The sequence below is a fragment of the Tamandua tetradactyla genome, chromosome 14 (assembly GCF_023851605.1).
Source record: "Tamandua tetradactyla isolate mTamTet1 chromosome 14, mTamTet1.pri, whole genome shotgun sequence".
Lineage (NCBI taxonomy): Eukaryota > Metazoa > Chordata > Mammalia > Pilosa > Myrmecophagidae > Tamandua > Tamandua tetradactyla.
Window position 1 is genome coordinate 21831026 of NC_135340.1, and position 21333 is coordinate 21852358.

Genomic DNA, 21333 nt, shown 5'->3' on the forward strand with positions numbered 1-21333 from the left:
CCCTCATACCAAAACCAGGCAAAGATATTACAAAAAAAGAAAACTACAGACTAATCTCTCTAATGAATATAGATGCAAAAATCCTCAACAAAATTCTAGCAAACCAAATCCAGCAACACATTAAAAGAATTATACATCATGACCAAGTAGGATTCATCCCAGGTATGCAAGGATGGTTCAACATAAGAAAATCAATTAATGTAATACACCATATCAACAAATCAAAGCAGAAAAATCACATGATCATCTCAATTGATGCAGAGAAGGCATTTGATAAAATTCAACATCCTTTTCTATTGAAAACACTTCAAAGGATAGGAATACAAGGGAACTTCATTAAAATGATAAAGGGAATATATGAAAAACCCACAGCTAATACCGTCCTCAATGGGGAAAAACTGAAAACTTTCCCCCTAAGATCAGGAACAAGACAAGGATGTCCACTATCACCACTGTTATTCAACATAGTGTTGGAAGTTCTAGCCAGAGCAATTAGACAAGAAAAAGAAATACAAGGCATCAAAATTGGAAAGGAAGAAGTAAAACTATCACTGTTTGCAGATGATATGATACTATATGTCCAAAATCCTGAAGAATCCACAGCAAAACTACTAGAGCTAATAAATGAGTACAGCAAAGTGGCAGGTTACAAGATCAACATTCAAAAATCTGTAGTGTTTCTATACACTAGTAATGAACAAGCTGAGGGGGAAATAAAGAAACGAATTCCATTTACAACTGCAACTAAAAGAATAAAATACTTAGGAATAAATTTAACTAAAGAGACAAAAAACCTATATAAAGAAAACTACAAGAAACTGTTAAAAGAAATCACAGAAGACCTAAATAGATGGAAGGGCATACCGTGTTCATGGATTGGAAGACTAAATATAGTTAAGATGTCAATTCTACCTAAATTGATTTACAGATTCAACACAATACAAATCAAAATCCCAACAACTTACTTTTCAGAAAATAGAAAAACCAATAAGCAAATTTATCTGGAAGGGCAGGGTGCCCCGAATAGCTAAAAGTATCTTGAGGAAAAAAAAATGAAGCTGGAGGTCTCACGCTGCCTGACTTTAAGGCATATTATGAAGCCACAGTGGTCAAAACAGCATGGTACTGGCATAAAGATAGATATATTGACCAATGGAATCGAATAGAGTGCTCAGATATAGACCCTCTCATCTATGGACATTTGATCTTTGATAAGGCAGTCAAGCCAACTCACCTGGGACAGAACAGTCTCTTCAATAAATGGTGCCTAGAGAATTGGATATCCATATGCAAAAGAACGAAAGAGGACCCGTATCTCACACCCTATACAAAAGTTAAATCAAAATGGATCAAAGATCTAAACATCAGGTCTAAGACCATAAAACAGTTAGAGGAAAATGTAGGGAAATATCTTATAAATCTTATAATTGGAGGCGGTTTTATAGACCTTACACCGCCTTAAAGCAAGAGCACTGAAGAAAGAAAGAAAGAAATGGGAACTCCTCAAAATCAAACACTTTTGTGCATCAAAGAACTTCATCAAGAAAGTAAAAAGACAGCCTACAGAGGACTTCCGGAGAAGATGGCGGCTTAGTAAGACGCGCGGGTCTTAGTTCCTCCTCCAGAAAAGCAACTAAAGAAACAGAAACAATACGAAACAGCTCCCGGAGTCACGACACAGACCAAAAAGACAGCGTACCCCATTCTGGAACAGCTGAACGGGCAGGGAGAATCTGCTGCGGTGAGATACCCGAGGGGCGCGCGTTTTCCCGGCCGGGGCGGCTGGCGACTGGGGTCCCCTCCACGCATGTGGCTCCCCGGTCTGACTGGGAACGTTGGATAGCGGGGCCCTCCCGTCACGCTTGGCGTTTCGGGCCAGCTGGGCAATTAGGACCGGCACTCTCCTAAGCCGTGGTGGCCAGCGACCCCCGCCTCCACGCGCGGTTTCCCGGGCCGACTGCCATGCAGACAGACGAGCGCCACGAGCGCCACCTACTGGGCAGGAAAAGAAAAACAGAGCCCAGAGATTTCACAGAAAAAGCTTTCAACCAGCTGGGTCCCACACCCAGGGAAATCTGATCAAATGCCCAGACACCAGCAGAAAATAATGGATGACGCTCGGATAATTGAAGATATGGCCCAGTCAAAGGAACAAACCAATAGTTCAAATGAGATACAGGAGCTGAGACAACTAATACTGAATATACGAACAGAAATGGAAAAATTCTTCAAAAACCAAATCAATAAATTGAGGGAGGACATGAAGAAGACATGGGCTGAACAAAAAGAAGAAATAGAAAATCTGAAAAAACAAATCACAGAACTTATGGGAGTGAAGGACAAAGAAGAAAAAATGGAAAAAACAATGGATACCTACAATGGTAGATCTAAAGATACAGAAGCTACAATTAGTGAACTGGAGGATGGAACATCTGAATTCCAAAAAGAAACAGAAACTATAGGGAAAAGAATGGAAAAACTTGAGCAGGGGATCAGGGAACTGAATGACAATATGAAGCGCACAAATATACGTGTTGTGGGTGTCCCAGAAGGAGAAGAGAAGGGAAAAGGAGGAGAAAAACTAATGGAAGAAATTATCACTGAAAATTTCCCAACTCTTATGAAAGACCTAAATTTGCAAATCCAAGAAGTTCAGCACACCCCAAAGAGAATAGACCCAAATAGGCGTTCTCCAAGACACTTACTAGTTAGAATGTCAGAGGTCAAAGAGAAAGAGAGGATCTTGAAAGCAGCAAGAGAAAAACAATCTGTCACATACAAGGGAAACCCAATAAGACTATGTGTAGATTTCTCAGCAGAAACCATGGAAGCTAGAAGACAGTGGGATGATATATTTAAATTACTAAAAGAGAAAAACTGCCAACCAAGACTCCTATATCCAGCAAAATTGTCCTTCAAAAATGAAGGAGAAATTAAAACATTTATAGACAAAAAGTCACTGAGAGAATTTGTGACCAAGAGACCAGCTCTGCAAGAAATACTAAAGGGAGCACTAGAGTCAGATACGAAAAGACAGAAAAGAGAGGTATGGAGTAAAGTGTAGAAAGAAGGAAAATCAGATATGATATATATAATACAAAAGCCAAAATGGAAGAGGAAAATATTATCCAAACAGTAATAATACTAAAAGTTAATGGACTGAATTTCCCAATCAAAAGACATAGAATGGCAGAATGGATTATGACCCAGCAATACCACTGCTAGGTATCTACTCAAGGGACTTAAGGGCAAAGACACAGACGGACATTTGCACACCAATGTTTATAGCAGCATTATCTACAATTGCAAAGAAATGGAAACAGCCAAAATGTTCATCAACAGACGAGTGGCTAAACAAACTGTGGCGTATACCTACGATGGAATATTATGCAGCTTTAAGACAGACTAAACTTATGAAGCATGTAATAACATGGATGGACCTAGAGAACATTATGCTGAGTGAGTCTAGCCCAAAACTAAAGGACAAATACTGTAAGGTCCCACTGATGTGAACCGACATTCGAGAATCAGCTTGGAATATATCATTGGTAACAGAGACCAGCAGGAGTTAGAAACAGGGTAAGATAATGGGTAATTGGAGCTGAAGGGATACAGACTGTGCAACAGGACTAGATATAAAAACTCAAAAATGGACAGCACAATAATACCTAAGTGTAATGTAACTAGGTTGGAACACTGAATGAAGCTGCACCTGAAATATGGTTTTTTTTTGTTTGTTTGTGTGTTTGTATCTTTTGTTTTTGCTTTTTTTCTTTTTCCTTTTTATATATACATATATTATTAGTATTATTATTTTAATTCTCTTCTCTATATTAACATTCTATATCTTTTTCTGCTGTTTTGCTAGTTCTTTTCCTAAATCGATGCAAATGTACTAAGAAATGATGATCATACATCTATGTGATGATACTAAGAATTACTGAGTGCATTTGAGGAATGGAATGATTTCTAAATGTTGTGTTAATTTCTTTTCTTTTTTTTGATTAATAAAAAAATTAAAAAAAAAAAAAGACAGCCTACACAATAGGAGACAATATTTGGAAATGATATATCAGATAAAGGTCTAGTATCCAGAATTTATAGAGATTGTTCAACTCAACAACAAAAAGACAGCCAATCCAATTACAAAATGGGAAAAAGACTTGAACAGACAACTCTCAGAAGAGGAAATACAAATGGTCAAAAGGCACATGAAGAGATGTTCAACATCCCTGGCCATTAGAGAAATGCAAATCAAAACCACAATGAGATATCATCTCACACCCACCGGAATGGCCATTATCAACAAAACAGAAAATGACAAGTGCTGGAGAGGATGTGGAGAAAGAGGCACACTTATTCACTGTTGGTGGGAATGTCAAATGGTGCAACCGCTGTGGAAGGCAGTTTGGCAGTTCCTCAAAAGCTGAATATAGAATTGCCATATGACCCAGCAATACCATTGCTAGGTATCTACTCAGAGGACATAAGGGCAAAGACACAAATGGACATTTGCACACCAATGTTTATAGCAGCATTATTTACAATTGCAAGGAGAAGGAAATAGCCAAAATGTCCATCAACAGAGGAGTGGCTAAATAAACTGTGGTATATACATACGATGGAATATTATGCAGCTTTAAGACAGAATAAAGTTACGAAGTATGTAACAACATGGATGGACCTTGAGAACATTATGCTGAGTGAGACTAGCCAAAAACTAAAGGACAAATACTGTATGGTCTCATTGATATGAACTGACATTAGTGAATAAACTTGGAATATTTTGTTCATAACAGATACCACCAGGAGATAGAAATAGGGTAAGATATTGGGTAATTGGAGCTGAAGGGATACAGACTGTGCAACAGGACTGGATACAAAAACTCAGGAATGGACAGTACAATGCTACCTAACTGTAATATAACTATGTTAAAACACTGAATGAAGCTGCATGTGAGAATGATAGAGGGAGGAGGGCTGGGGACATAAATGAAATCAGAAAGAAAGATGTTAAAGATTGAGATGATATAATCTACGAATGCCTAGAGTGTATAATAATAGTGAAATGTACAAAGTACAATTTTAAAAATGTTTTTGCATGAGGAAGAACAAAGGAATGTCATTATTGCAGGGTACTGAAAATAGATGGTAATTAATATTTTAAAATGTCACCTTTTGTGTGAGACTAAAGCAAAAAATGTTTATTTGTTACAAAATTTCTATTTTGACTAGTGCATTTCCTAATATAACTTAGTTTGATTGAACGCCATAAGTACTTGGAATCTCAGGTAGGACATGAGATTTTGTTGGTTTGTCCAGAGTGATGCCCCGATGAATCCCAGAGTGATTCGATCAATGAGTGGAAAGTATCTGCAAAGCCCCCTTTGGGGGGGGGTGAGAATGGGGAGAAATTCAACTTTCCCAAGTTGAATTCTTGATATTCTCACAAGCAGTGTGGACAACCAAAGCTATAGGCAGAACCCCCCAGTCTTGAGGTTTGTTCATATGAAACTTAACCCCGCAAAGGATAGGTCAAGTCTACATAAAATTTAGGCCTAAGAGTCACCCCCAAGAGAGCCTCTTTTGTTGCTCAGATGTGGCCCCTCTCTCCAGCCAACACAATGAGCAGTCTCATCACTCTACCCCTCTCTACGTGGGACATGATTCCCAGGGGTGTGGACCTTCCTGGCAATGTGGGGCAGAGATCTTGGAATGAACGGAGACTCAGCAGCAAGGGATTGAGAAAAACCCTAGAATGAGCTGAGACTTAGCATCAAGGGATTGAGAAAACCTTCTCGACCAAAAGGGGGAAGAGGGAAATCAGACAAAGTGTCAATGGCTGAGAGATTCCAAACAGAGTCGAGAGGTTATCCTGGAGTTTACTCTTATGCACCAAGTAGATATCATCTTGTTATTCAAGATGTAATGGAGAGGCTGGAGGGAAATGCCTGAAAATGTAGAGCTGTGTTCCAGTAGCCATGTTTCTTGAGGATGATTGAATAATGATACAGCTTTCACAGTGTGACTGTGTGATTGTGAAAACCTTGCGTCTGATGCTCCTTTTATCTACCTTGTCATCAAAGGAGTGGAACATATGGAATAAAAATAAATAATACGGGGAACAAATGGTAAAATAAATTTAGTTTAAATGCTAGTGATCAATGACAGCAAGGGGTAAGGGGTATGGTATGTATAACTTTTTTTCTGTGTTATCATTTTATTACTTTTTCTTAATCTTTTTATTTCTTTTTCTAAATCGATGCAAACTTTCTAAGAAATGATGAATATGAAACTAAGTGATGATATTGCGAATTACTGATTATGTATGTTGTTTTATTTTGTTTCTTTATTTTTAATTAATAAATAAATTTTAAAAAATTTAAAAAAAGTCTCATTCCTCACATGAGCCAATATCTTTGTAACAACTTCATAGACATAGCTTCTAAGGTCTCCATAAAAGATATGTCTAGTTACAGGAGTCATTGCACCCAGGTAAGCCCAAAACGATGGCTTCCTCTTAGGATTTATAGTTATCTCAATCTAGCTACCAAGCATGGCTTACACCTTGCCATCCACTTAAGATGTGGCAAGGAAAGTCCTCCCAAAGACACCCCCCCACCACCACCAGAACCAATGCCTTAGAACAGAATGGACAAACAACTCTTCCTAGAAAGCAGAGTCAGAGCTAGACTAGGTATGAACAGGTAATCATTTTCCTAAACAAGTGTCATTTTTACCATAAAAGCAATAGTACTTAGCAACAGAGTTCACATTTTACCATTTTCACATTTCCAGGGGAACAGAACTAGAGTTAACCAAAGGTCAAATTCTCATGCAGAAGAAAAAAGAGTTTAATCCTGTACCCATAGTGCCCAATTTTGACTAAAAATTAATCTTGAAAAATTCACCCAAAAACCAAGTATTCAAACACTCCAGCAACATACTTATATGGCCATATGCCCAGACTGGCTGTGATATCTGCTTCAATCAGTACACTTTATATACTTGATAAGAAATTTGGAGGCCAAAATATTCGGACACTAAACTACAGTGGGCTTTTGTGGCTGTTATTATTGTTGGATGCCCAGCATCCCTTCTGCTTTCTTTAGGTAACCATGCAAAGCAGAAATTGTTGCCTAAAGATTATTAATCATTGGAGCTCAGAATAGAACTTGCAGCCATAAAAAGGGTATATAGTCTCCAGTATTTTAGAGTAGCTAGAAGTAAAAACCTAAAATTGTGAAATTGCAACCCATGTCAAAGTCTGAAATATGTTCTACACCTAATTGTGGTGCTGCGCTTGGAAATTTATAGCTTTCTTGTATATATGTTATTGCTCACAAAAAAAGAAGGAAAAAAAGTCAATTGTGATGATAAACTATTTAAGCCCTCTAGCCTCCTATATTCTGGAGTAGCTAGAAGGAAAAACATGAGAGAATCATATGGTAGTCCATGACAAACTCTGGGATCCATCCTGCAACCACCTTTTAAAGAGTGCTTTGAAAACTATTGCTTTTTTATTTCTTTGCTTTGTGTATATGTTATACTATACAATTAAAAAAAGTTTTTTAAAAAAAACACAAACATAGAACACAAAATTTTGAATGATCTTAAGTTTACATCAAGTTGGGGACACAATCATAGAAGAATTATTTTAAGTGATTTTAAAACACAGTGTTTGTCCCATTCATCCCTAGTGTAAAATTTCCTAAGGACAGAAAAATAAAGAAATGTTAAGTTGCTGTTCTAGTTTGCTAGCTGCCAGAATGCAACACATCAGAGATGGATTGGCTTTTAATAAAATGGGATTTATTTCATTAGTTCTACAGAGGAAAGGCAGCTAACTTTCAACTGAGGTTCCTTCTTACGTCTGAAGGCTCAGGGTAATCTCTGCTGGCCTTCTCTCCCGGCCTCTGGGTCCCAACAACTTTCCCCGGGGTGATTTCTTTCTGCATCTCCAAAGGCCTAGGCTGAGCTGTGAGTGCTGAGATAAGGTATGCTGAGCTGCTTGGGCTGTGCTATGTTGAGTCTCTCATTTAAGCACCAGCCAATTAAATCAAACATCATTCATTGCAGTAGGCACGCCTCCTAGCCCACTGCAGATGCAATCAGCAACAGATGAGGTTCACATACCATTGGCTCATGTCCACAGCAATAGAACTAAGCACCTTCACTTAGCCAAGTTGACACCTGAATCTAATGACCACAGTTCCTTAAAAAAAAAAAAGGGTTATATAAACTCAGCTATTATTATTAGCTGATGTTTGGGTTTATTATTTCCTCTCAGACACTGCCCCTTCTATGTTCTAACTTATATTCTGTGGATGTGAATACAACCAAAAGAATGCAACATAATGACTCCCATCATCTTGTTGCATTCCTTTGACACCAATGAGTTCAGAATTAGACATGGGACTCCATCAAAGTGTATGAGGTATAATGAGATATTTTCTTGGAAATCACTGTTGGCTTCTGGTTTTGAATGTGAAAGGATATGTCTAAGTGAAGAACTTGTCTATGAATAAAGCAAGAAGGAGAGTAGGGCTGAGTTAAGAGAAAAAAAAAATTAAGTTCTGATGGTACTACTTGAGTGACAAATGAGCCTTATTCCAGTTTTGTCTGCTTAAGCCAGCACGGTTTGGGCTTCTGGTTGCACTAAAGAGAGTCATTACACAAAACCAACTGAGAAGCTGTGAAATTTATGAGTAGGGACTATTAGCCTGCAGTTTCCTTGGAAAGGAAAAGAAAGCTGGTTCCTTTGCCTTATAGATAGGACTGTCAGAAATGGCTAGATTCAGGGCCAGAATTGGCAAGACCTCCTCATGAGGAAAATGCAAGGTGTTATCTGTCTTTTCTCCTGAACAGATCCCGGATTTATAAGACAATGACCTGACACCACAATCAGCCTGCACTCCATTCCTCTGTCCTTCCAGGAAATTTCTCATTAGTGTAGACTGAAAAGCCTCAACAAAATCAGGGTGGGTGGATCAGATCCCAAACGAACACTTAAATTTAGAGCATGAAGCAGACCTTGGGGTAATATGCCCACAGAAACTTGCCCCAACTAATTCAGAGATTTCCTGGCCACCCTTCTGAATTAATATTTTCTCTTGCTTGACTTTACAGGGCCAATATTTTTTTGCTGCTTCACTTAGATTTAACCCCAAACACAAATACTTACTATAGTAAATGTAAGTAGCTTTAGTATGGTGGTCAAGCACAGGAGTATATGGGAAAGAAAATGTTTGAGACTAACATAAGAAGCAGGGAATAAGAGTGGTTTAAACTCTACATTGGTATTGCCAGGACTTTCCTGTTCCAGCATTTAATTTTTTTACATAGGTCTTAATCTTGTCTACTCAAATAGGCAGCTCTTTTAGAATACTACTATGCTACTTTTGATTTCTCCATAATGTTTAGCATACTTCTAGGCATAAGTAATTCCTCGATAAGTCCCTCTTAATTGCAAAAAAAGAAAGAAAAGAAACACAGGTAATATTATATTCCTTATTTCCATTCCAGGCAAAGACAAATTTCCTAGCAGCTTTCTCCTTATCACTCCAGAGAAAATATTTGAACTTAACGTAAGATTTTACTAAGACTTATTATATGTGTAAATCTTTATCCCTTCCTTTGCTGTTTAAAATACCAAGAATTAATGTTGCTAAAAAGATCTAACCCAAAATGACAAATAAATCAGCAAGCAAATACCTAGTATGTGTCATCAGAATCCACGTTTTCAGCAGATAGCAGGAGTAATAGTCATGATACCCCATTTTCAAGTTATAACTGAGTTTTTTAAAACAGCATTTTCAGCTCACAGTCTTTTACTCTAGACTCCTCCCCTCACCTGAGAAAAACCATTAATAAAATAACCAACCCTTATTTATTAATATTCTCCTAGCATAAACATAACACATACCAGAAAAATGGGGATTCCCAAGATAAGTTTGGTTATTTGAAGTCATTCTTTTTACTATGGAAAAGAATCTAATTATATCACACTTTCACAGGTAAAACTCCTTTAATAAATAATACATTAAGACTGCACTATAACAAAGTCACAAGTGGCTCTAATAAAAGACATTTGTTTACACAGTACAGACATATGCTTTAGTGAAGAATCTGGTTGAATAAATGCACTCTAGAAAATTAGCTCTATATAAAGTACAGGGTTACACAACATTGGCAGAGAAGTATTTTCGGTTGGTACAGCTGTGAAACAAATAGAGCTGAAATCCTATGTCCTACTACAAGCATCAATTTTATTTTACCTCTAACTGAGCCTTCCCATCAACTTGTCTTGTATCCCATCAACAGGGTACATGCTGTCACGGAAAACTTATTTGAGCATCTTCAGGGCAAGGCCAGTGTCTTCCAGAGTACAGTAGGTTATATAACAGACATTTGTTCAGTATATTGTCCAGTAAATGTTTCTTTATCTGAGTTTGTCAAACTCAAAGAATTAATCTTCTACCCATTCTCCATTCCCAGGCCATCTAAAGACATGCAATCAAAGCCTCCCAAATCACCAATCAAGCAAATATATGTACACATAATACAGACATACTTACAAATTTAAAAGCGTAAGTGAGAATGAGGTTTTACACATAACACCTTCCTTGCCCCCTTACTATAGCCAGCACGATCATTTTACTTTTAAATTTACTGATTTACTATCTGGGAAAACATTCCATCGATGTGCTTATAAAACATTTCACCACAATACAGAACATTGTGGCTTCCTGGAATGCTTTTGAAAAGGATGGTGCAGACACAAATGTAAAAGTAAATATATATTTATAAGTATAAATGTCACACAAGAACATAAAGCATAATATATACCTTGAGATATCAAAAAAGCACAAAATCAAGTAATGAAATAGTTGCTTTATCTAGCTCTATGTTTATAGTTCTTATCCAGCTCTTCTATGGCATTTGGACAACAAGATGAACCTTTTTCCTAACTAATAGAAGATTAAAACACTCAAGGCCTGTTTTAATTGGCATGCTGGCCCCTGGCTTAATGCCTTAAACCACCCAACAAGTGTGGCAGAAGTAGAGAGTACCCACTGCAGTGCATCAGTAAGATGATGTGTGGTTCGGGATTTGACTTGCTAGTGGTATGCTGAAAAATGCCAGTACTATACTATACTAGATCAGAGGACTTTGACTGAAGACAATGTGAAAATGAGCCAGGATCATTATACATATGGGATTTCAAGTGGTGTTTTAAAATAGATAAATTCCAAAACTCCCAAAGAGGGACTGCTCTGAGCCCTAGTGAAGCACTGCTTCTGATTTTGTATAAGGCTCCCATACACTTGGGGTTTTTGAAATTAGCTTTGGAGTCCTCTTTCTCTGCATGAGTCAGCCTCATAAGTAACTTCACTCAGATGGTGGGATTTAAGGAGAGCCCATGCCCCTCCTACCCCACCATCTCCCTCGCATTACCTAAGCTATTTCAGAATTCATGCCACTCAGTTGGAAGCTAATGAGTGTTTTGAAGGAGAGATGTCACCACTTGCATCACAATCGTTGATATCTGCAAGGCAGCATGTGCCAGGGGAAAGGCACAGCTAGACTGGTGGGAAGGTGCTGAGGTTAAAGCCGCAGCACTAACTAGCCACAGGAAATCAGGCAAGTCAGTTCAACCTCACTCCTCTTTAAACAAGGAGCAACTGCTCTCCTTACCTAACATGCTGCTGTAGCTTATGAAATAAAATGCTGTGTTTGTAAGTGTGTTAAGAAGAGGGAAAGGTGGGGTTGGGTAAAAGAGGAAGGGAAAGGCAGGAGGAAGAAAAAAAGGAAAGAAAGTGGGAGAAATGAAGAGTAAAAGGGGTGAGAGAAGGGAAAGGAGGAATGGATTAATTTTAAGAACAGTTTTTGGGGGGTACATACAGCTTCAAACCACCACCATGTGTAAGAGGAGGCTGGACAGGTAAGCAGAAGGAACAATCTCAAATGTGTTCAAAGAGGGCTCAGTCAGGGTAGGGGAGGGGTGGTGGTAAGGAGCCATTCAAGAATTAAAAATAGGAAAAGGCAAAATTAAAATGCCCACTTAACAGAGCTGCCACCTTCAAAATATTTCCTTCTCATTTGCGCTTTCTAGAAATGGGCTCTTCAATCAACTATAAATTAATGTATTTCCTCCATTATATTTTATTCACTAATATATGCATGTATATGTGTTCAAAAAGAAAATAATTTCAAAGAGCCAAAAGTGGGCGAAGCTTGACCAGGAACCACCAACAGGGCAATCCCGAAGGGGAAATCCACGTTCTGTGGTATAGCAAATGCATACATGGAGACACCAGCATTATCCACCCAAATGCATGTATACAAACTCAGCACAGCCAAAGAAACATAGTACATTAAAATAACAACAAATCGCAAAGTAAGCATCTTAATGGAATAATTCTAAGAAATTGTATATGTATATAAATATATATATATAATTTTCACTTACCACTACTGGATAGTTTTTATTTGTATGTATTTTATGTATGTATTTTATGTATGTATGTATTTTAAACGTCTGTATCGGGGACAACAATCTCCTCGGAGAAAATTAAGTCAGAAGCTTTGTTTTCTGTACAAGCTTGATGATCTCTACATAATCCAGCACCTTCTTCTTTTCTCATCAACAGGAAATCAGAAAGTCACAAAGAAATTTCCATTTGGCTAAACCTAAAGGAGCAGTTTTGCTCAGAGCTCTCTGGGCATACAGGACAAAGGTTATAGAAAGCTCAGGTTTTCTCCTGCTCGGGGAGGAGAGGGTGGAGATCTTGGGAGGGGTGCTGGAAGAAAGTGTTCACAGAGCAAAAGTTGTCATCTCTATCCCATCACCATCTCCACAAGGTCAATCAGGACTCGGAGATCATGAAACTTCCCTTGGCCCACCCAGGAATGGATTGCCTGATGCTAGATTTCTCAGTATTCACCAACAGTGGACCTTGGCTGCATAATGGAAAAATACAGATTCTGGTGGCATCAAATGAGTATGCACAGGCAAATAGTCATTAACTGGCTGATGGTGAGTGATACTGAGTACATAGGTTTAGAATCTGGATCACAGCTTTATTTCAGTCTAATAACATGATTATCTTATAGACAGCTTTCCTCATTGGTGGGAAAGGCACCCTCATCCCTATTTTGGTCCTGGAAGTAGCAGAAGCTCTAGAAATGTTGGGGACAGGGAGTGGCAGGGCAGAGAGGATGGACTAATCTGGCAAAAGTAGATGCAACACCAAGAGTGGTAAGAGACAAAACTATGCCCCATCCTTCCCAATAGTTATTTGAACCATGGGATTTGGAGTTCTTTACTTGTTTAGGCTTGAACAAAGTACTCATTTCTAAAATAGATACAAGAGATAACCCACTAAACAGTTTATAAATACCATATAAATGTTACTTGTTATCTTTACTACTATTACCAAAAATGTAATACCTAGACTCAACCAATTTTGAAATTATACTTTATTCATGTTTCTTGTTTTTAAGCTGTTAATGGTCCCAATGGTTTCTTCCACTGAACTTAGGAGCATTTATTAATCATGTCAAACATTTTCCACAGAACCCTAGACCAATCAATCAACAGCAATGGCAGAAATAAACTCTCTTAGTGATGAGTCTTTCCCTTCAAAAGACAGTATTTTCCATTACTAAAGAGAACACTCTACCCAATCTGAAGATTTGAATTTGGATGACTTCACCAATATTCAAGGCTATTCAAAGCAACAAGGAGTAGATTCTTTGATTACAACTATATGACCTAGAGGGATTTCAGAACATAGAAAAAATGTGGTCCAAATATTACTCTTGTTTCTACCCATTACATAAACAGAAAACATATTTCTGGCAGTTTTAGAATGGGGGGTTATTCTTTATTGAAGCCATTAGGAGTTCAGAAATAGAGTAAAATGTCACACTGTATAATTCAGTACTGAACCCAGGCAATGGAAATGGTAGCGTGAGTGCTGGCCAGTCCTAAGATTTCCCACACCTTGATGGATAAAAACTGAGAGGAGGGGAGCAGTGGAAGTGAGGCTACCATTTAAATAATGGAAGAAACTCCATCTGTCCAGATACAGGGATTTAAATTCCCTTTTGAGACAGAAGAGCTTTCTCTTTGAAAAAAAAATTGATATGTATCCTTACTTATACTCACAATTTTTCTGGGATAAGAATTGAAATAATCTGAATGCAGACATTTCAAACTGAAAATATAAGCATTCTGTTAAGTAGAGAAGATTTATACTTGGAGTTGAGTTTATGTGGTCTTTACAGACATTTTTGTCAGGTTTTTTTGGATGGGGGTATAAATTGAAGATAAGGTTCCTGTAAAGGGTGTGGATATTTCCAGTTCTGGGAAGAAACAGAGACTAGGACAAACAAAAAGCCAACCTTAGACTGGAAGGAGAGGAACTTCTTTCTCTTTCTGGTCTTGGGGCAACTCTGCTTACAGTCTTATAAGTAGGTAGACTCAGAGCACTCCAGGGTATGGTCAGCTGGTCTCTGCCACAGAGAAGCAGGCAGGAAACCAGGTACCACTGGACAGATCCCGAAGGACGCTGGGTACTCTGAAGGGTGTCAAACTTATTCACTGTTCCAGGTTACTTTTTGTATTGTATTTCTCTTTTATTTTTCCTTCAGCTCAAGCAAAGTCTTGTTGAACCTGACACTTTAGAGAATCTTTCAAATATCTGAATGTCTAATATGCTACAGGAGCTGTGCTAGGCAAGAAGAAACAATGATGAGATAGACACAGTCTCTACCCTTATGAGGGGTTTGGAGGGGAAGGTAGATATTTAACAAAGTATACCCATAATTTATTACAATTATGACAAGTGCTACCAAAGAGAAGTTCACCTCATATTGTTATGCAGCACAGAATTCGGGAGGATTCTGCTCCCCTATGGTACAATTTTGTTTGTAAAGAAGAGGGCAAGGTCGGCATGGTGGGAGGAAGCAGCCACACCTGAGGAAGAACAGAGATCCCTGATCCACAGGGCGAGATGAACAAGTGCCAGACTAGAAGCTCCATGAGGACAGTGACTGCCTCTCAGTCTCATTCAATGCCACATCCCCCGGGCCAAGCTCTACCCTTGGCATGTAGGAGACATTCAAGTATTTGCTTGTTGGACGGATGGGCACAAATGACAAGACTATAGGGGAATCTCAAAAATAACTGGAGATAATCTGAGGGGACTGTAGTCCTATAAACCAACATATAAAAGCATAAAGTTACTGACATAATGGTAAGGAAAAGTGACACCTTATTGTATTCTCAGGGACATTCCAGTAACACTAGACTGAAGATTTGTTTGGGGGACCATGTCAGGAATGTTCTAAGTACCTGTTGTTTTTGCCCAACATCCATTTTCTTCTCCTTCTAGTAACAAGATCCAAAATTTCCTTAAGGAAACCCTCTTCCCATTCTCCAGTCATGTGGTTTATGTGGAATTGACTCCAACCACAGCTACAAGGAGTGGTCCCTGATTGGCTTAAAATAACAGCATTTCCCATCCCTCCGCTACAGTGATAATGTTCCAGACTGGCACATCACCCGGTCTGGGTCAAGGAGACGTTTTCACTCTTCATCTGGAATTGTGTGAGGATAAAAACCACAAAGTAAGCTGGTAAACTGACACCAACATGAAGCAAGCCTAGAAACAGATGATGGTATTTGAGCACTGGATCAAACCATACTGGAGACTTAGCCTGTCTGTGGACTTTTATGAGAAGCAATAAATTCCCATCTTGCTTAAGACACTTTGGCTTGGTTTTCTAGCACTTACAATCTAGAGAATACTAATGGATACACACACTGTTTGCTCTCATCTGCTCTCTCCCCAGGGGAAGCATGCTGGGACAGGAAAAGCAGTGTCTCCCCACCTTAAGCCTCTCAGTGAGGGCTGCTGGGATTTCTCTGGCAGGTCTCCAAAGTCCTACTACCAGCAGTGAATGTCCTGGGGAGAGCTCCCTGTGCCCTATGATGGAGGGCTCCAACTTACTAACTGCCATCCCTATATCTGTTTCCTATGGCTAGATGTCAAAATGTCCAATATAAGATAACTGGGGAAATCCCAGAGTTATTTATCAACTAAAAGATTTCAGCTGTCTCTCTTTCTGTCCCCACCCTGTCAGTATCACTGATACTCAAAACCAAGAAAGGGAACTTCAGGGATCCAGTGGGGTTATGGAAATAGGGAACGTGGTTCCTGAGAGTAAAGGGACAATTTTGATTTCTTCTATGCTGCTCTGAAGCCCCAGACCATGTGACCAAAGGCCCATGGCACCAGTTCTCTATCACAGGTCTCAAGTACACAGCCACATTCCATAGTCACAGGAGGTCATAGTCAACTCAAAGCCAACAGGAGCAAATTGTGTGATTATGTCCAGAACGCTAATGCAATTTTACTTAATATGTATTTAAAAACAACAAAGTCCTGTTCTTAGCAATAATTGTTATGCTCACTCTGCCACATATGAAAAGAGACAGAGGATCAACCAGGGTGATGAGTCACTGTTGAGAGAAACCAGAGTTGCAGTTGCTGACTTGGAAAAGAGGAAGTAATGGTTTTCAAATAGCAAAGGGGTGTCCTGCTGAAGAGTTACCTCCAAAACTAGAAGCCGATGGAAAAGGAAAAGGTAAAGCTGACTTCAGCTTAACATTCAAAAGCTCTCACAAAGAGCTGTCCAACAATAGAATAAACTGCCTCACTAGAATGATAAGCACCTTGCTATGGAAGACAGACAAGCAGAAGCTGAATAAGTATGTCTTAGAAATATCAAGAAAGTAATTTCCACTGAAAGTAATAAAGGCTGAACTACAAAACCTCTATTTATTCTTCCAACTTTATGATCCAATGAATCTTTGACTAAAAGCATAAAGGTTAAGAAGCATATAGCTGGGTTCAAATCCCAGGTCTGTCTGTTACTGGCTACATGACCTTGAGGAAGTCAATACCTCTGTGCCTAAGTTTCCTCATCCATAAATTGGGACACTAAGAACATCTTTTTCATCTCATGATGATTAAATGAGTTAATATATATAAAGAACTTAGAATAGCACCTGGCTCATGGGAAGCCCCCAGTAAGGGATAGCCATTGTTATTAATAGATGAGTGACAACTTTATGCTCAGTCCCATTCTAAGTGATGTAAGATACAAAAATTTATGGTCCTCAAGACTAATATATGAAAGTAGAAGCAAACAATGAAACCTACCATGAAGGTTACTCTCATGTGTCAACTTGGCTAGGTTATGATGTCCAGTTGTTTGGTCATGCACCAGCTTTCATGTTACTGTGAGGGTACTTTGTAGATGGGGTTTGCATCTATAATCAATTGACTGTATCTAAAGTCTACAAAGGTTATTGCCATCAGCATTGTGAGGAGTCTCCTCATCCAATAAGTTGTAGGTCTTAAAAGCAAGAACTGAGCATTTCAGGGGCCAGAAGAATAATTTCTGTCTCAGTCAGCTTCCCTTGAGGATCAGACTAAGGACTTCAACATCACCTTTACCAGCATTTTGAGCTTGTGGCCTGCTCTGTGGAATTCAGACTTGTCAGCTCTCACAGTAATGTGAGCCAATTCCTTATAATAAATCATATTTAGCTCCTGTTTGTTCTGTTTCTCTGTAGAACCCTAATATATCTACCAACTGTTGAGGTCATTCCACAAATTGAGCATTTTATATACATCATCTCTAACCTTCCAGCAATCAGCAAAATAGGTATGCTACTCTCATTTAAGGTGAGGGAACCAAGAATTGTAAAGATTAGAATTAATAACTAGTTACAAATTGTGGTAGGATTCAAATCCACCTTTATCAGGCTCCAAACGGTAGGCTCTTTCCATTCTGGAGCAAGCTCAAAAGTTGTCTGTTCCTTTCTATTTCCTAGTTTCATCTTTGCCACCCCCGAGAGGTAAGCAGGGTGAACGGTATGGTGTAGGAATTAAGTATATAGACTCTGGAGTCAGAAGACCTCAGGGTCAAATCATGGTTCTGCCATTTACTAGTTGTATGATATTAGATAAGTTACTTAAGCCAGGTCTCAGGCCCTTCACTATAAAATGAGGAATATAATAGCACCTGTATCAAAGGATTGCTGGAAGATTACATGAGCTAATATCCATAAAGTACCAAGCACATGGCTAATCCTCAATAGATGCTAGCTGTTATTATCATTATTATTATCATCCCTTTAATGGATAAAGGAGCTGAGACAACTCAGCAAAAGAACCTACACTATAAATCAGGTTTCTGGTTTCTCAGTCATGTTTTCACTAGGTCACATAGTTGTACTGATATGACATGTTAAAGTTCCTCTTCTAAAACTAAGACTATCATATCATATTTCCACGAATCTAAATATTCCTAACACAGTCCTTAGTCAAAATGATTATACTTCTGTCACCTGTGCAATTCTTAAATGTCTAAGCTGTCTTGACGCTAATGACTTCATCTTTAATCATAATAAATTAGGTTCTGATCATCTTTCTTTTGTGCACCCACTCAGCAAAAGAAGGTGCCTCCTTGGCCCTCTTGTCCCAGCAGCAGCACCACAGGCAGACACTTCCAGGCCTCAGCTCCCATACTTCCTGTCTTTGCTATAAATCCAGTTGGGTAGCTGTGACGAAAATGCTACTTCCCTCACATCTGTACATTTTCGTAACCAAATGGTCATGTTTTTTACTTTTTGGCCCTTTGAATGACTCCTGCTGACCTTCTGAAAAAAACCAACATGGATCAACATTTCCTCTTAGTGAAACACCTCGTTAACCCAACACTGATTTTTTTTTTCCTTATTATACTCCCTGATGACAGCAAAATAACACTCACTCACCTTTCCTATTGTGGCTTGGGGACCAGAACAACAGACCTAGGATTTAAGAAAGAAAAAAAAAGGCAATAGGCACACTGCCAATTCTCTCTCTCCCTCTCACTCTCAAATTAGGCCTCTGACCCACGCTTTTACATGGATGGTAGAGTTTCTACCAGCCTGAGGACTCCAATTCCATGCCAAATCTGGCCCCCATATGGCAGAAAAGGCTGCCATGGGACATCTGCTGGGCAGAGGGTAAATCTTATTTGGAGCACTTACCGCTCAGAAGTGTCACCTCCAAGATGTTCAAGGCTCCATCTCTCCCTCCCGGCCTGCCCATTAGGCTCAGAAGCAGGCGTGCAGCATAATCACCCCAGCCTCTCCCAGATCCCTGAGGGCAGCCCCCTCCTCGGGGTGGAGCATCTGTCATATGGCTACCAGGCATCTGGCTGCAAGCAGATTTTGTTGAAAGGTGAAACGGTGCCAGTATTGTACTGATTCCCTTCCCCATGGACATTCATCAGAATGAATGACTGGGATAGACTGGTCCATCAGGGATCTGTGTTTCACTTGGCTAAAATAGATTATTTGGATCCAGGGTCTTGAACTTGTACTAGGAGTCCCTTCCAGTGTTAAGTGCAGAGAGGTAGTGTACTGTCTTTTGGAGTTTATATCCTTGCCCAATTGCTCCTCCTCACACACACATTTTACAAACCTACAGTCGGTTTTATGTTTTTTCTTATAATTTCTCTGTGTCCTTATTAGTGATGCAGAACTATTTGCATTTCAGACTCAGGGAGGTGAACGTTAAGGCTTTCAGAGTAAATCAGTAAGAGACTGGGTCATACTAAAGTTAAAAAGGCCATATTCCCCTCTGCTACCAGAAGGTGCCAAAATGGAGGGCTAGGAGAGCAGCCTCGCTGGGGACAGAGCAAATGCAGAAACCTAAAACATTTTGGAAAAGAGTGCTATCAAGAAAGAAAAGGGAGGAGGAAGGGGGAGAGAGAGGAGAAAAAAGAATGGTGAAAGAGGGCAAAGGACGGAAGAAATTAACTCTTATTAAGCATCTCCTTGTACCAAAACTGCCTATATATATTTAATTCCCACAAGGACCTGGTAAGAAAGTTTATATCATATTTTCACAGAGAAGTAACATGTGGCATTGCCTAATAGCTAGTAAGTATTAGATACAGGACCTAAATTCAAGTTTTTAAGAATCTAAAGCCCCATGTTTTTAAATGCATCCTTCTATCTCTAGTCCAAATAACTGGGTTCATACTCAGCTATTAATAAATGAATGTGATTATGGATACATAAAATGTTAACAGTGGAGAAGTCGAGTGAGTGAAGGGTATATGGGAACTATCTGCACTATGTTTGTGAGTTTCCTATAAGTCTAAACTGATTTCAAAGTAAATAGCTTTAAAAAATGAATGTAACTGCATTTCACAGGGTACATATTGCCCAGACAAGGAACTGGTGATTTTGTGCATTAAGAGCCTAGAGACTCAAGGATCAATAAACAGGCTTCATATGATTTACTCACTGTCCTTTTGACCTCAGATGCTAATAAGCTCAAATATTTCTTCTTATTAAAATGAAATGAACACTGAAAATTGCTGTCAGTTCTTAAGATACTTCTTAGCTACACCTGTTTGCATTGCTAATTTAAGCATAACATTAAAAACTGTAATTATCCACAATACAACATACTTATAATATGGTTACCCCTCACCTCTTTGGAACACATACCCACAAATCTCATTCATATTCCAAGCAACTGAATATAGTAATATATTGTAAGTTCCTGGGGTGATAATACCTACTATCATTCTAATGATTGATAACTGAATAACTTTAGTTATAAAAGTTCTGTGTGTTGACCTAATATCTTCTTTTCAGATGTTTATTAGGGAAGAAGGATACAGATTGTCAGTGAATCAACCAAGGACAAAGACAGTGGCAGCCATCTAGCTTTGCTTCCACTTTCCAGCTACCAACTTTTCTGTTTCTAAAGGGGATATCTTTAGAACACTGCCTGCCTTTTGGGGACACTTCCCTTCCACATTCTATGCAGTACTCCTATAATTCTCAGCTTTGAAACCCTATCCTGGCTAAGGGGTAGGTGTGTAAACAATCTAGATTTGACCCTCTCCCCCAGAAATTAGAATTTGGGGCAGAAAGAGGCATAGATGGGAGGTAAGTGGAGCTGAATCTTTCTGATGGCAGCAAAAGAGATTTTTGTGACTTCCTCCCACTCAGATTCCTGGAACTACCAAGGCTTCAAAACTTGGGAGATTATATTTTCTGTTATTGTGTGAGCTACACAAATCTTTCCAATAATTTCTTTTTTTTTTTTATCCTTTTAACAAAAGTTAGAGTCAGTTTCTGTTATATGAAAACTTAGAGTATCAGAACATCATATCTGGTAGGCATCTTAGATATGATTTGATAACAAAGTTCCCTTATTCCCCACCACTATATTGCAATAGAAAAAA

At 38.8% G+C, this 21333-nt stretch overlaps 1 protein-coding gene and 1 long non-coding RNA gene across 4 annotated transcripts in view; one reads left to right on the forward strand and one right to left on the reverse strand.

Moving 5' to 3' along the window:
* AKAP6 (A-kinase anchoring protein 6) overlaps window positions 1-21333 on the reverse strand; it is a 661506-nt gene that overhangs the window by 543325 nt on the left and 96848 nt on the right. The window lies entirely within an intron of this gene.
* Window positions 11555-15949, forward strand: LOC143654837 (uncharacterized). Of its 2 annotated transcripts, XR_013161989.1 has the most exons (5): window positions 11555-11738; window positions 12116-12400; window positions 12654-12740; window positions 12865-13039; window positions 15402-15949. It is a non-coding gene; the product is annotated as an uncharacterized LOC143654837 (long non-coding RNA). The 2 variants fall into 2 exon arrangements; XR_013161990.1 differs by lacking the exons at window positions 11555-11738; window positions 12116-12400 and adding an exon at window positions 11753-11944.